Source organism: Lolium rigidum, chromosome 1 (genome assembly GCF_022539505.1).
Source record: "Lolium rigidum isolate FL_2022 chromosome 1, APGP_CSIRO_Lrig_0.1, whole genome shotgun sequence".
NCBI classification, from domain to species: Eukaryota; Viridiplantae; Streptophyta; class Magnoliopsida; order Poales; family Poaceae; genus Lolium; species Lolium rigidum.
In genome coordinates, this window is record NC_061508.1 from 78,251,438 (window position 1) to 78,267,234 (window position 15,797).

Sequence of the window (15,797 nt, forward strand, 5' to 3'; positions counted from 1 at the left end):
TCATGGTTGAATCAGTTCTTAACCTTGCCAAACGCAATTGGCATGGATGCAAGAAATGTGTTTTCTGTCAAGAGGACGAGACAGTAAAACACATCTTCTTCCATTGCCGATTCGCTAAAGCTATATGGTCAATCATTCAGATAGGATCTAGCTTACATCCACCTCGCAGCATTGCAAATATTTTTGGCAATTGGCTAAATGGGTAGAGGTTAGGTTTAAAAATCTTATCAGGGTGGGAGCGATCGCCATTATTTGGTCGCTATGGCTATGTAGAAATGACAAGATTTTTAATGACAGAAACTCTTCTCTTATGCAGGTAATTCACCGGTCTACGGCTACGCTCCGTTTATGGTCGTCGCTTCAGCGAGTGGAGGACCGCGACCTATTTATGGAGGTGTCTACACGATTGGAGAATACGACCAAGGACTTTATTATCCAACATGGGTGGCTGCATAGTCTGAGAATTGCGGCTCCTACACCATGATAGTCCTCTGTTTCTTGATACTCTTATAAGACCTTGAGTGGTAAGTTTGTACGGCTGTGTGCATCCTAGCTATGCAGATGCCGGGTGTATTACGTCAAACCTCTGAGTAATAAAGCGCCCTTTTTCGAAAATGGTTGAATCAGTACTAGTAGCAACGAGTTTGCACATGCGTATTAGTCGCCTCTCATACTATGTTGCGTGACTTTTTTAATCTCTACTATGAGGTCATGTTTTATCTACTGCTTTTTTGGATTAAATAATATGGAAAATTGCTCATGTGATCAATACCTCAAGCAGCAATATTTCAAACTTGGAAATACAATATGTGCTTATTTGAAGTTTGAAATGTATAAAAATCAGAGGATCAATCATGTTTACAATCTACGGATGGATAGCCTCAACGAAATGCTGATGGATCATGTGTTTGTTGCCACGACTGAATGTGTAAAGGTCACTTTTGTCACGGAACAACAAGGTCATGCTCTTGGTGAGGTTAGCAACACGGTTAATTTACAAATGGGAGCAATGTACGACACTGAAATCGTGCCTGATTGGTAGTCTTCCATGCATCTTCAACAAGATTATCTAGGAAGGCGATAGCTACATCACTTGTAACATGATATTGGTTGATATAGCTATCCAGGGAGCTAGCCACATCCAATTTGTTCTTGCCATGCTGTAAACAATAGAACTTACGTTTTGTTAGTTTCCCTACCACTTTTACTGTAATAAAAGATGTAATCATGGCACATATATTTATACCTTAGATGCAGCCAAATCATCCATAAAACGTGTCACCTCACCGCATGCCTTTACAACATCTGGGTATCCGATGGCCCACTGGAATGCTTCGTCTGTTGCTTCGTCACCCATACCAACAAGTGAACCGATGATTAGCGATGGAGTACCCGCAGAGATGATTGAGCATTTCACATGATCTTCAAAGGTTGGTATGTAACTAGCATGAAACCATTCAGATTCCTGTTGGTAATGTTTGCACAAACTTTGGAACTACATGCATACGAGGAAGTGAATTATTAGAACCGGATAATTCATCAGTGAAAGTTTTACGTATTAGAAATATTATTGTAGTGCATATTAATAGATACATACCGATTTTCTACAATAAAGAACACGGTACTTCTGATCTTGTTTCAGTTCGTCCTCAAACTCTCTGAAAGTAATCATACACCTGACATAGTACTTCTTCAGGTACTCAGGTAAAAGAGGAATAGCTTTCTCATCCCATCTGCATGTGCGTATGTCCAACTAGTTTAGCTTCAATGGGATTATATTACAGAAATATATAGAGTATATGCAAACATAGAATACTTCCCCATCCTAAATATAAGACGTATGTCCAACTAGTTTTGAATAATAATTAATATACTAAAATTTGGTTTTTATGAAACAATATTGCAATCATTAGTAGTATTATTTTTAATAACAGGCCTAATTAATGTCATCAATTTCACTATGTTTTAATAAACAAAGTAAAAAATCTTATCTCAACAATTGAAATATGTCTTAAGTATACAGTGGGAGGGTTAATTCAATAATAACATTTCCAACCTTTGTATGGCCTCATTAAGCTTTCGGCCATCTTCCAAAGTAGCATGCATATCAAAAGTGTCATCCAACACGGATGATAGCGCAAATAACTTGGCAAGAATTGTTCGCGCTTGTCCATGTTTTTCTTCATAGTGCATTGTGTAGGACCAGAAGTAGCATTCAACTATACGATTCCGAGAGTAGCTTAGTCCCACTTCTTCATATAGGTCATTTCCCCACCTACAATCAACATTGGAGATAATAATTATTTAATTCTTGCACTTCTATATTGATAGGTGTACACCAACATCAGGGCTAATATAGAAAATAACTACTCCGAAGTTTATGCTCAACCGTTGTAGAAACCGTACCGACAAAAAGCAATAAGCTCGGTCTGGTGAAGGCGTTGCAGAAGATTGAAGTCTAGCCTTGCAAGCTCTAGCACTGAAGGATTGCATGTTTCCTCGTGTTTGTACTCTGCAATATAGTGTGGCGCATCTATTCTTTTCAGAGTCCTTGGATATGGTATTTCAAGGTTCCGTTTGATTTGCTCATATAAAGGGTACTTAAGGACACCACAGATGGATTCAAGATGATTCCTTGAAAAAGAGATAGCTTCATCGAGTTCCGATTCACCATGGATTGAAAGGTAGGCAGCGTTGTATAGACCTAACACTCCCCTTTGTTCTATAGTGACCATATCGTTGTTGAAACTCCCATCATCACCCCTAAATTTATTGAATACATCTGCAAGAAAATGTCGCATGTATTAGAAGTTAATATGTATTAGCTCTTATTTACTCACATGTGTATTATATATATGTTTTGTGGGTGAATATTAGTTTATCGTGTACTAATCATCGAACCGCATGCCTTCATGGGCACGGGCCTAGTGCTACAGCATCTTGTGATGCCACACCATGCTGACAATAGGTGGTATAGAACCGCCAAATAATCATGGAAAGATTTTAGAAAAATACTCTAGGTGGATGGCAACCATAATGCCACAAAGTTTTAGTGCAAAATTTTACCCATGATGAAAGCCCAAAGAGGAATTTTGCATGGAACACTAGCTTCATATTTTCTTTCTCTTTGTTCTACTATTCACCGTGAACTTAGTCTCTTTCAGATACCAGTGTGTAAATAAAATTGAGATCTGGAATTTGTGCAATGGTAGGCACATATGGATGCATTATACTAGTTTAAGATGATGGTTTTGATAATACTGCCAACTAAGAAACGTGGGGCCATACTATATGCAGGATCTGATTCTTCCATTTTCTACATAATATAGATAATATGGATTATTAGCAGTAAATGGATAGCTCGTAGAAAGTCGCCAGTTAGCGAAATAAAAATATATGGAGAATAGGCATACCATTAGATACCCAAAGTCCATGCTCTCGGAGCAAGCGAAAGCGGAGAGCAACCTCATAGAGGCTATCACCGCTGAACTCACTCTTGTGAATTTCATTCATCTCCATGTTGATCTGTTCTTGAAATAGGTGGTCTATTCCGAGACGCTGCAGTGTATCCACTAAAGTAAGTTTATCTACCATACTACCGTTCAACGTCTTAAATAACTTCAGAACGTCCTCCCTAAGTTTGTCCACTTTCGCCCTCATGCATTCTTCTGGTATCTGCATGCATGCACAGGTAAGTTAGGATTACTAGCTACATGGCAAAAGGATTATCACTTTATTCAGAATTTAGACAAAGCTAAGTTAATTTATAACGGAGAATCTATTTCATTTTTTATAAAGAATGTTTCATTACTTTAAATTTTAAGCATTACATCCGGTCTTCATATGACTGAGATGCACACAATCGTTCCAATCAAAAAGTAACGGCTAGTAAATAAAACTAAACCTCTCTTCAAGTAATCATGAAAGAAACTATTAAAACTCCTAGAACGGTGTAGGACCAATCCGTAGATTATGTTGCCATTAGAGACGGAGCTGCCTTAGGAGCAATGGGGTCAGGTGACCCCAACGAAAATTTAGAAATCCTTCACTAATTAGCATTAACTACTATGCATGACACCATCGAAATATTTTTCTAGCTTCGTCTCTGCCTGTGATCCATGTTGCCATGTTGAAAGTATCTACTTCCGTGGATACATGATAAACATTTTTCTTTGAGAAAGTGAAATGAGAAAGAAGGTAAAAAATGCAATAGTGCTTTGTGGCAAATTATATAAACGTACATATATAAACTAATAGATAAGTTCCGACATATAAACATTCAAACGTACCTCAAGTGTCTCTGGCTCGTATTGGATAAAGAAGTCATTCCACACCGATGGCTCGAAAGCACACACTCTCTCGGGAGCAGCCGTAACGCCGGATGCCATGGGGATTATGCTTACAATCTATGCACGTATTGGTATCTACTTTCGTATCGAGGCGTTTGTGGTGTTGGATTTGCTCTAGCTTGTGGTCATCATATATACACGTAGTCTTCGAACTAGCTAGAGCTTGAGCCTTTTTCAGTTTTCCTGTTATTTTTTGATAGTTTGGTCCACATGCCACCCACGCTAGTCACGAGTAGTGTGATGGCTAGTGGCTACTGCCCGACGAGCATTTTGTATTCACCAGCCGTACCCCTTATAAAATACACAAATATATAGTACTTCCTCCGTTCATAAATAGATGCCAAAGGTTTGTCCAAATTTGAATGTATTTATACACTAAATCGTGGCTAGATACATTCAAATTTACACAAACTTTTGGTATCTATTTATGGACAGAGGTAGTAAGAAATATTATCTCAGTTTTCAATAGCTTTACCTAAATACATATGCATCTAAACTTAATTTACTTTTAGTTTATCTACATCTTAATAAAATTGCGACATTTATTTTAGAATTGAAGGAAGAATACATTAGGGTGCGCCAACTGTTCGACATGCCATCCCAACAAACCCACAAGAAGTGTTCGAAGTGGAAACCACCATCCGAAGGAGTTGTTAAACTAAACGTTGATGCAGGTTTCTCCGAGTCATCTGGAGAGGGCACGACGGGTCTGGTTATGCATGATCATGCAGGAGATCTTGTTAGAGGACAAGCTGTTTGGTATGCCCACGCAGCTAACGCATTGATCATGGAGGCTATCGCTGTGAGGGATGGTGTCCGACTAGCCTGTGACTTAGGCATATCTCGTGTTGAAGTTGAAATAGATGCCAGCGATGTTGTTAAATTCTGGAAGGATCGAAATCAAGGCAGATCCGAAATTACTTCTATACTCCAAGAGATTGAGGGTATGACCAGCAATTTGGAATTCTTCCAATTGGCGTTTATCGGGCGTGAAGCAAATGAAGGGGCACATCTATGTGCTAAGCAAGCATCGGCTACTAGACGTAGATGTCTTTGGATAAACTATATTCCCTCTTTTTTAGTTCGCTGTTTGCAGAATGATTGTAAGCCCGATGATTAATGAATGAAATTATTGAGTCGCAAGAAAAAAAGAAAAAAAAAACACATGGCTGCCGTGCCGCATAGTGGTGTGGCACACAGCTACCATGTCTTGTCCAATGTGTTGCACGTGGTTTCCAAGTTGGAATAACAAACGTTGTATTGTCGGAATAATGGTGCATCATGTTAGACGTGATATCCTATATCGGGCGCATTCGTATTCGCTGACGTACACTGCCGTAGTATGAGCTATCCGGTTCGACATGGCGTACGGCAAGCATGAGTAAATTTACATATATTCATGCATCACGTTTAGAACGATCGACTCTATCTTCAGAATGCAAACGTGGTGTGACTGATTTTGCGCAGAGTTTTATAGGGATTCGGGAAAGAGGCCCGAACGCCCTCAGTGATACTACATAGAGGGCCCTCAGTGATACATAAATAACAAACTGGTTCTCTACTTTTACAAGAAAGACCTCAGACAAAAATGAGAAAATGTGATCAGGTCCTTCTTCTCCCCCGCAGCTCTGACTAGGTCTTCAAGCACGGCCACCGTCGGCGATACCAGGGACTACACACCACTACTAGGAAAATGTTTATTGCTGCAACAGTTCGCATGCCGCTAAATCGACAGTCTGTCGTAGTAACCCAAATCACTAGTGGGTAAAAAACACCAGCGGTAGCTTGTCAACTGGTTTCGGGGTGGGGAGGCTGAAAACGCGGTGACAAGACTATTTTTGGGCATCAGGGGTGTAGGAAAAAACAGTGACAGAGCGGCAGCAATGGTCAGTCGCTTGTTTTTCTCAGAAACTAGTGATATACTTGTTTTGCTCAATTATCACTTGTCATATATAGAACGATGACAAGATTATATAATGATGTGTTGTTTGGCATGGAGGAGCACGAGGGAAAACGCGAGCCCAGCTAGGAACAAGCAGGCGGCATGCTCGCAGCACAAAAAGATTGTGAAACCGGAGCTACACTAACGTGCAACCATCTCGTTTCTGATGTACTTACAGTTGGCCTTCGAATTTTGAGCTGGGGTACAGAGCGAAAGCAAGGTTTTAGAAACCGACGGAAATTAGATTTCCGTGTTAGGTTATGGAACAGGACATCCAGTGAAATTCTTGCATGGTGGAAAGAAGGCCCTGAGCATGAGCTCCTGCGACGCGGTGGGCGACGTGAGGGCGCCCGCGCCGGCGACCAGCACCCCCCGCCCCCAGCCTTAGGGATAGCCACCTCTGCCCACCTCCAACCTCTCCCCCACCCTCGGGTGACGGCGCCGTCGGGTTTGGAGGGCCTGAGGACTCCCCTCCGCCGCGCGTCGCCGCTCGACAGGGTTTCCTCTCTACCTCGACGCCTCGGCCCCTCACCCTCGACCCGCAAGCCCTACCGCTACCGTTCTCCACTCCTAGCGACGCCTTCCTGCAGTTCGTCCTTCAGCACTTCAACACCCTGGTATGTTCTCCGGTTGCCCCTCGTTCGCCACTGTTCGTGCCATCGCCGGTGCATATAGCGGTGCGCCATGAGCGCCAACAACCCGTCTCCTCCTCCTTGGTCTCTCAGATGCTGCAGTTTTGGATTGGATCCTCGTCCGAACATCTTGCTGTTTTTGAGGTTGGTCACAATGTCTTCCGTTTAATCGTCGCCCCCCCCCGCTTAGCTTCGTTCTTGGCCACGCTCGGCAGCCTTCGGCATGGCTTGCTCTTGGCGCTGTTCTTGCTGCCGTCCACTTCGGATCCTCTAGTCAATTGTGGGCCGTTTTTTGGGCCTCGGTCCACGCATGCCTGTGGGATGACGCTAACCTCTGCCCCTGTTGCTTCTGGGCCGCCCAGCCTGGCGAGGCCTGCCTCTGCTCTGGTTTCCCTACCTCGTCTGGACATCGAGAGTCAACAGTGCCATAGCTTCCAAATCCCTCCCGTCACGCGGCCGCCTACAGCCAAACGCATGCGCCGCCCACCTCTCTGCCTCTCCCTCCTCTCTCCTGGCATCCTGCCTGTGCCTGCCAGTCCTCTACCCTGACTCGTGCATCAGCCCCGTGAGCCTTTCCCAAACCTCTCTTCCTCCCGCCCGGCTCCTTCCCCAAGCTCTGGAGCCTCCTCTGCCACCTTTCCCCTTTGGAGCTCGCCGCTCCCGTCCGGTCCAACTTCCCCTTTGGGATCCGCTGGAGCTCGAGCCGCCATGGACAGCACCCCTCGTCCCTCCTATTCACATATTGTTGCTTCCCCTTGTAAGCCCATCCCCCCTCCCACCCAATCCACACCACCGTCGCTCCGCCCCTTCACCCGACGCTGCTTCCGCTGCCTGTCGCGCCACCACCTCGTCGCCGCCTGCCGAGACCCCCTCAGCTATCGCCGTTGCCGCCACTTCGACCACAAGGAGTGTGTCTATAAGCTTCCTCCCTTCTCCCGCTCTGCCCCATCCTCTCCCTCTTCTCCATCCTCCTGCTGCCTCCCTCAATCCTCCCTTATTTCATGTGCCAGGTCCCTCATGGACACTGTTGCTGCTGCGGCTGGTTCAAGCGGGGACGACGGGCTGTTCTGCAACCTATGTTTTGCCTCTGATCATGGCCACTTGACCTTCCGCTTGGTCATGCCTGTTGCTGCAGGTGAGGCACCGCTAAGGGTTGCGGTCGGTGCCGAGGCTGACTCTGAGGAAGAGGAGGACCCGGAAGAGTTGGTTTTTGAGGATGACTTCAACGGTGCTGCGGAGCCATCGGCCGATTTTGGCACTGACTTCATCCCTCTACCGGCGGCAGCTGCAGATGTGGATGCGGATGAGGGCTTCCTCCTCCCCATCATCGACGCCGCTGACTACCTTCCAGCTCCCGGCCCTGCGCCCTTGGATGCTTCCTCCAACGACCATACTGTTTCTAGCAGTGGTCCGGCTGGTTCTGAGGATTTGGAGGTGCCTGTTAGGCCCGACCATGTGGATGTCTACATGCCTTTTTTCAACCTCCACCACTTTGACCACATTGCCTATGCCTTTGCCACCTCTCCCATCCAAAACCCCGACTCCCTGATCCTCCAAGCCGCTGACTTGGGCTGCTGACCTGACCGGGTCACTCTTTTCCCTTCCTTTGATGGAGCAAGAGTGGTCGTTTTTGCCTCAACAATGGACCATTCTTCGGTCGTGAAGCCTCCGTCTACTTTCATCGGCACGACGAAACTGATCAACGGTTTGTGTTTGAGCATGAAGCTATGGCTGTGCTCTCCATCAGCCGCTTTCCCTTCGAGCACTGGTAGCGATAACACATCACCCACTCCTCCGGCCCCTATGCCAACCCCCATGCCATCGATCCCATTTGCCTTACTGGGGTTGACTTCTAGGCTGTGTTGGTCACTGTCAAGGCGGAGACTATCACGGATATTCCCATGAACTTGGCCGTCAAGAATTACTGCAGCATCAACACCATTAGCGAGGTCACCATCATCGACTTCGACGACCTGGCTTCTGGCTCGGCCCCTTCCTATGGGCCGGACCTTGAGCCTATCCCTGCAGCTGCCTCGTCCGATGACGATGAGGAATTTGTTGAGTTCAGAGGTGGTGCTGGGTATGCTGATGCCATGGAGATGTTGGGCGTCCCGCCGCCCCTGGTGCCGCATGGAGAGCCCTACAGCGCCGCTCCGGCTACATCCATTGTGGCTCGCGCCCTCGCCAATGCGTCGCCGCCGCCCTCGGTGCATGGCTGCCCGGTCCTCTCCAAGCCAACAAGCATGCAAGTTCAGCTTCGACTCAGTTTCTTCGACATCACTGTCTCCGGCTCCTTCGGCGAGCGCCTGTCCTTCCATCTGCCGCTGCGCAAGGCGGCCTATGACAAGGGCTCCAAAGGGCTCATGGTTGCCAACTTTTTCACCGCTTCGGTGGGGTTGCTGGACTCCGTGGCGCTCCTTGGACCTCTGCGCCGCCCCGTCATTTCCGTCGGCGTCCTCGCCCGCTCCGTCGTTGAGGGCTCCGGCACCTCCGTCCCTCTCGATGTCGCCGACGCCTTGGTCAAGGGAAACTTTGTTGAGGCTCTACCTTTGGTTGGCACCACCACGACTTCTCCTGATGGCTCCCTGGCTACATCCTCCATGTCTTACCCAATGCCATGGCAGCTGCTGGCTGGAGACGCCCCTTCCGCGACCATGCTGGTGGCCATGGGCGACCCTGCGATGGCCACCATTGCCGCTCACCTGCCTTCAGCTTCTCCGGCACGCTTGCCGCCGGTGCAGCTGCTGGCTGGTGAAGTCTCCCCAGTGGTCGGCGCAGTCTGGTGCCCCATGCCAACTCCTCCGCAGCCGCGACGCTGCTCTCGCTTTGCCAATGAGTGTTACGTCTCCATCATCGACAACGCCATCGCGAGGAAGAAGGAGATCAATGGTGGTCCTTCGGCTGCTCCTTGCCACCGCGGCGAGCTCTCGGCGGACGCCCTGCTCGTTGTTGCTCTCGACGATGGCGGCCACCTGCCACAAGAGGACGTGGGAGCGTTGGCCAACACGTGTGACATCCCGATCTCCGACCTCGACCTTGCCTCTACCATGGTTTCGGTGCCCTCCGGTTCTCCATGATCGCGGTCAGCTGCGCGCCTCCTGCCCGTAATCTCTGTTTCATCCTTCAGTGGTTTGTCGCTGCCAAGCCTTTATCCATGCTCCTTGGTACCTTCTTCGAGCATCTCTCTCACAGGAACCTGGAAGCTGTGGGATTGATCTGCCTTGCCACCCTGGATTGGCCCCTCTCTTGGCTCTCTACTTTTATTTTGGGCACGTTTTGTCTGCCCCTGTAACAGCACTTGTTGGACCTTTACTCAATTTATTGCTACTTTTCCTTACCATCTTTCCTGTTTTAGGTGTTTTTTTAGTCCTAATGTTAATTAAGATTCTGCTTGATTGCTGGAATGTGCGGGGCTTGGGGCTGTGCCGCAAGCGAGATGATGTTCGGGCAACCATCAAAACTGCTCTTCCATCCATTCTTCGCCTCCAGGAAACTAAGCTGCCCGATATCACCACTTTCCTCGCCTCCTCCTTTCTGCCTCGATCGCTTTGCTCCTTTGTGTTCAAACCCTCCATGGGCGCTTCAGGTGGCATCGCTACTGCATGGGATGACAGGAAGCTCCAGCTCCTCAATCACTCCATTGACGACTTTTCCATCACTACGACCTTCTCATGGTGCCCCAACGATCTTTCCTTTACCATCGTAAATGTCTATGGCCCTTGCCTCCACCCCCAAAAGCAAGATTTCTTATACTCTCTTGTGCAAATCTTTGAAAATCTCTCTGGGCATGTGGCTTTCGTTGGAGATTTCAATCTGATTTGCGCCCCTCGTGAAAAGTCCAATAGTAATTTCAATGCATCTGAGGCTGACCTCTTCAATGACTTCATCAATAACCTTGGCCTGTTGGAAATTCCGCTTCTTGATAGACAATTCACCTAACCCCCCTATCTTGGCTCGCCTCGATAGGATCCTTGTCAACCCGGATTGGAGCCTTAACTTGCCAGACTCTACCCTTATCTCATCTGCTAGGCCTACCTCCGACCACGTCCCTCTCCATCTCGTGGCCTCTTCCAAGGCTCCCCGGTGTACGGTTTTTCGTTTGGAAAACTCTTGGTTGCTTCACCCTTCCTTCCCCTCCTTAATTCTCTCAAATTGGCTCAGTGTTGGTCCTAACCATTCTCACATTTCCTCAGTAGCCTTTGCCTCAAGCTCAAGCGGGTTAGGGCGGCTGCGAGAGCCTGGGCCAGACACCGACAACTCCCTTGCCTATCTTGCAAATTGTCGTGTCGTCATCTCTTTCCTCAGTCGGCTAGACGAATTCCGGCCCCTTTCCCTCCCTTTGAAAGCCGCCTCCGCTACCTTGCTAAATCCAACCTCATCCAAAAAAACGCTGACTGGGCCACCTACTGGCACCAGCGGGCAAAAATAAAAAACTGCATCCTTGGAGATGAAAACTCCAAATACTTCCACCTCTGCGCCTCTGGCCGCCTTCAAAAATACCAAATCAAAAACCTCGACAATGATGACGGCATCACGGTTTTCTCCCATCATGCTAAAGCATCGATCCTCCATGGCTTCTTCAAAGACCTTCTTGGCACCCCCATCCATGTTGCTGATCGGCCAGATTGGGCTACTCTCGTCGCCTCCACCTCCCTCGACTCAACCCAGGCCGCCTCTATCATTCGCCCTTTCTCTATCGAAGAAATTCACGCCGCACTTTTTTCGATGAACGATAACTCCAGCCCGGGCCCTGACGGCTTTGGGCCGGCGTTTTACAAGCGCAACTGGGACCTGGTAAAATCGACTCTCCTGGACTCTCTCGCCAGGTTTCATAGCCTCTCTTCTGACCTTCATCCCATAAACAAGTCGCACATAGTCCTCCTCCCCAAAAGAGAAGGCGCCAACATACCAGACAACTTCCGGCCCATCTCGCTTCAAAATTGTTGCCTCAAAATCCATTCAAAATGCCTGAACCTTCGGCTCAAAGACCTCATTCCCTTCCTTGTCCACCCGGACCAAACTGGTTTCATCTCTGGGCGGTCCATTGCCGAAAACTTCGTCTACGCCCCTGACCTTGTGCAAGCCTGCCACAAGCGTAACGCTCCGGATGCGGTTTTCAAACTTGATTTCCGAAAATCCATTGACTCTATCAGCTAGGATGCCCTCGACTGTATCCTCATGGCCAAGGGTTTTCCAGAGCTTTGGAGAGCTTGGATTAGGATGCTCAACCATACTAGTCAAACAGCGGTTCTCCTTAATGGGGTCCTTGGCAGATGGATCCAATGTCGACGTGGCCTCCGGCAAGGCGATCCCCTTTCCCCCTTCCTCTTCAATATCATTGTCGACGTTCTTCAACAAATGGTCCTCCATGCTTCCCGCGAGGGGCTCCTTCTGCACCCTCTGGTGGATAAACTCACCTACCCCATCCTTCAATACGCCGATGATACTCTCATCATTATTAGGGCTATTCCCGGCCATGTTGCAAATCTTAAACGTATCCTCGATGAGTTCTCTGCTGCCACCGGCCTCACTATTAATTTCCACAAAAGCACCTTTGTCCCTATCAAAACCGACCCGGATACTGGCCTCACCATAGACAACACCTTCGGCTGTGCTATCTCCTCCTTCCCCTAAACCTACCTGGGTCTTCCTCTCTCCACTTACAAAATGCGCTTCACCGACTTCGCCCCCATCATTAACAAAAGCGATATGAGGCTTTCTGGGTGGCGTGGTTGTTGCCTCCCTATTGGTGGGTGTTTGATTCTTGTCAACTCGGTCCTCACCGCCATGCTGGCGCATGCCATGAGTGTCGGTCTTCTTCCGGCTCGAGTTGTCGAGGCCATCGATAAAAGGCGCAGGGCTTTCCTCTGGACTGGAGAGGAAACCTGCAGCGGGGGTAGCTGCAAAGTTTCCTGGGACGATGTCTGCGTTCCTAAGAAGCTAGGCGGCCTAGGTGTCCTCTCTATCCAATCCAGAACTCCGCCCTTCTCGGAAAGTTCTTCACTAAGCTTCACTCCGACACTGCCGCCCCCTGGGCCTGCTGGTTTCGTCGCTCGTACGGCTGGAGCGGGGACCTTGGCGACAGCCACCATCTTGACACCCCCATCTGGTGCAAGATTTTCTGCTGGCTGGCCAGGAAGAAGCGCCTTCCCACCAATGAACAGTGGTTCAGACACCACCTCGCCCCCACCGCTGCGTACCTGTCATGCAACCATGATGAAGATACTGATCACCTACTCCTTTTATGCCCCCGGGCCCTTGACGTGTGGACTTTCTTCTACTCTGACTTTGCCACCAGGGGTGTTTCTCGCATGTCAGACCATTGGACTTCTATGTGCCAAAGTTTCGAAGAAGCCACCACCACTACAACCATTCTATGGAACGTCTTGAAACGCCGAAACGCTCGGACTTTCAACGGCGTTGATGAAGACATTGCATTTGTCTCCCGCAGATGCATCAAAGATATTAGGCTTTGGGCTCACTGTTGTACTACCCCCTCCTCCTCTTCTACTTTAAATAATTGGTGTAATGGCTATGACCCCCCCCCCCCCCCCGAGGTCGATCTGCTCCCACCCCTCTCCCCTCCTCTCCCTGCCCCCTTCCCCCTCCAAAAATGTAATGGTTCCTTGTACTCTTGGTTTTATTTATAAAGTTGTTCAGGCTAGCGCAAGCCCGCCGTAGCCAGGGTCAAAAAAAAAAGTATGGTTGTCTCTGCCTTTGCAACCTAAACAACTGTCGCATGGATGTAATGGATTTGGTGCGTTCATTTTCCTGCGTGAGTAATCATACTCGTGCGAATATATTTGCTAGTATGAAAGTTTTCTACTCCCTAAACCCCTGACGTTTATTATGTATAGTAGGGAATTATAAATTTTGTTTGATGCAAACCAGATTGAGCTACCTGACCGTATATCGATCACATCACCGTGGATTACTTGGCTTACCTAGAGATAGCTGTAATATCTAAGTTTGATCGTACTTGCATGCGTCAGCTCGTGGAATAACACTTGCGTTCTCCGTCCAAATTGCTGTCCCATTATATCCAAGAACGTAGGCTGACATTATACGGACAATCGATGACACCTCTACATGCTCTACTATGCCACGGGTGCGCCTAGATGCATGATGGAGCAACAACCGTACTACCTCCGCCTCTTCTTGGCTCTCCTCCTACCCTTCCTGCTCCTAAAGCTGTTGAGGAAACTCGGCGGCCGCGGTGAGGGCCAGCGGCTGCCCCCCGGCCCGTGGAGGCTACCGGTCATTGGCAGCCTGCACCACCTCGCCGGCAGCCCGCTCGTGCACCCTGTGCTTGCCGGCCTTGTGGAGCGGCTGGACGCACCGCTCCTATATCTCAAGCTCGGCCATGTCCCCCTCGTGGTGGCAATGTCCCCAGAGGCCGCCCGAGAGATCACGCGGAGCCAAAACACTCTCTTTGCGACGCGGCCATGGAGCCATGCCATCAGGATCATCGACGTCGATGGACGTGAACTCACGTTCGAGCCCTCCCACGCTCTGTGGCAGCGTCTCCACAAGATCTTCGTTCTCCACCTTCTCAGTCGCAGCCCCTACCGCATCAAGTCGTTCTACCACGTCCGAGAGGACGAGGTCTGGCGCTTCGTCGACGCCCTCGTTGCAGCACCGCCAGGGCAGCCCGTGAATGTCAGCGAGCGGATTGCCGCGCTCATCACCGGTTCAGCATTGCGTGTGATGATCGGGGGCAAGTTCAAGAGGAGCGAGGAGTTCTTGCATGTCCTTGAGGAGGGGCCCAAGATCGTTGCTGGGTTCAGTCTCGGTGACCGTCGTCATGGCTCGCGAGCTTGATCCGAGGCACCGCACGTCTGGCCGAGAGGAACCACTGCAAGAGCTTCAAGCTGATGGAGCATGTGATCAAGCAGCTCGAGGAGCGAAGGGACGCCGCCATGAAAGGCAACTACGACATGGAGGAAAGAGAGGACCTGGTGGACGTGCTCCTGAGGATACGGGAGGAAGGTGGCATCGACGTGCCTCTTACAATGGGAATGATCAAAGCAGTCATACTCGTAAGTACAGTAGGCTACAATAGCTTCTTGTTCAGTGCGAGGTAATTCTGAACTATGTAAATGGACGTATTACAGGACCTCTATGGTACCGGGAGAGAGACATCAGCGACTACACTCCAATGGGCCATGTCAGAGCTCATGAGGCACCCAAAGGTAATGCAGAAAGCACAAGCTGAAGTACACAACACCCTCCAAGGAAAGCCTAATGTGACCCTAGATGACGTGGCCGGTCTCAAATACATCAGACTCATCATCAAGGAGACAATGAGGCTACATCCACCAACGCCATTGCTGATCCCCAGGAAGGCCATGAAGCCTTGCAAGATACTTGGGTACGACATACCTAAGGGCACCACAGTGTTGGTCAATGCATGGGCAATCGGCAGACCCTGACGAGTTTAAGCCAGAGAGGCTGGAGCCATGCATAATTGACTTCAACAACGAGGCAGTCTTCGAGCACATACCATCGACGTCGCTTTTGACGTTTGCACATGACAGCATGGAGATTGTGCTTGCCACACTTCTCTACCACTTCGACTGGGAGCTCCCGGATGGCATGGAAGTGGACATGACAGAGGAGATGGGGCTCACCCTCCGGCAGAAGAAAGACCTGTACCTGCACGCAGTGGTCCGTGTGCACCAGATTTGATTTGCAGTCACAATGCTATGTGATCAGGAAGTTCGGCAAATGTTTCTAGCATGGCCTAAGGAATTTGAAAAATAAACAGCAGCTCCTATGTTTCTCTGTAACACAGGTTTTGCTCATATAATAATACCAAGACAATCAGAACTACAGGACATATGAGGATTATGTATCCCAATAGAGCCCAAAAAA

General features: G+C 48.8%; 2 pseudogenes; one reads left to right on the forward strand and one right to left on the reverse strand.

The window, feature by feature from the left end:
* Nucleotides 1–865: 865 nt before the first annotated feature.
* LOC124647850 lies at nt 866–4,388 on the reverse strand (annotated as a pseudogene).
* A 9,660-nt stretch (nt 4,389–14,048) lies between these two features.
* Nucleotides 14,049–15,611, forward strand: LOC124676128 (annotated as a pseudogene).
* The last annotated feature ends 186 nt before the right edge of the window (nt 15,612–15,797 follow it).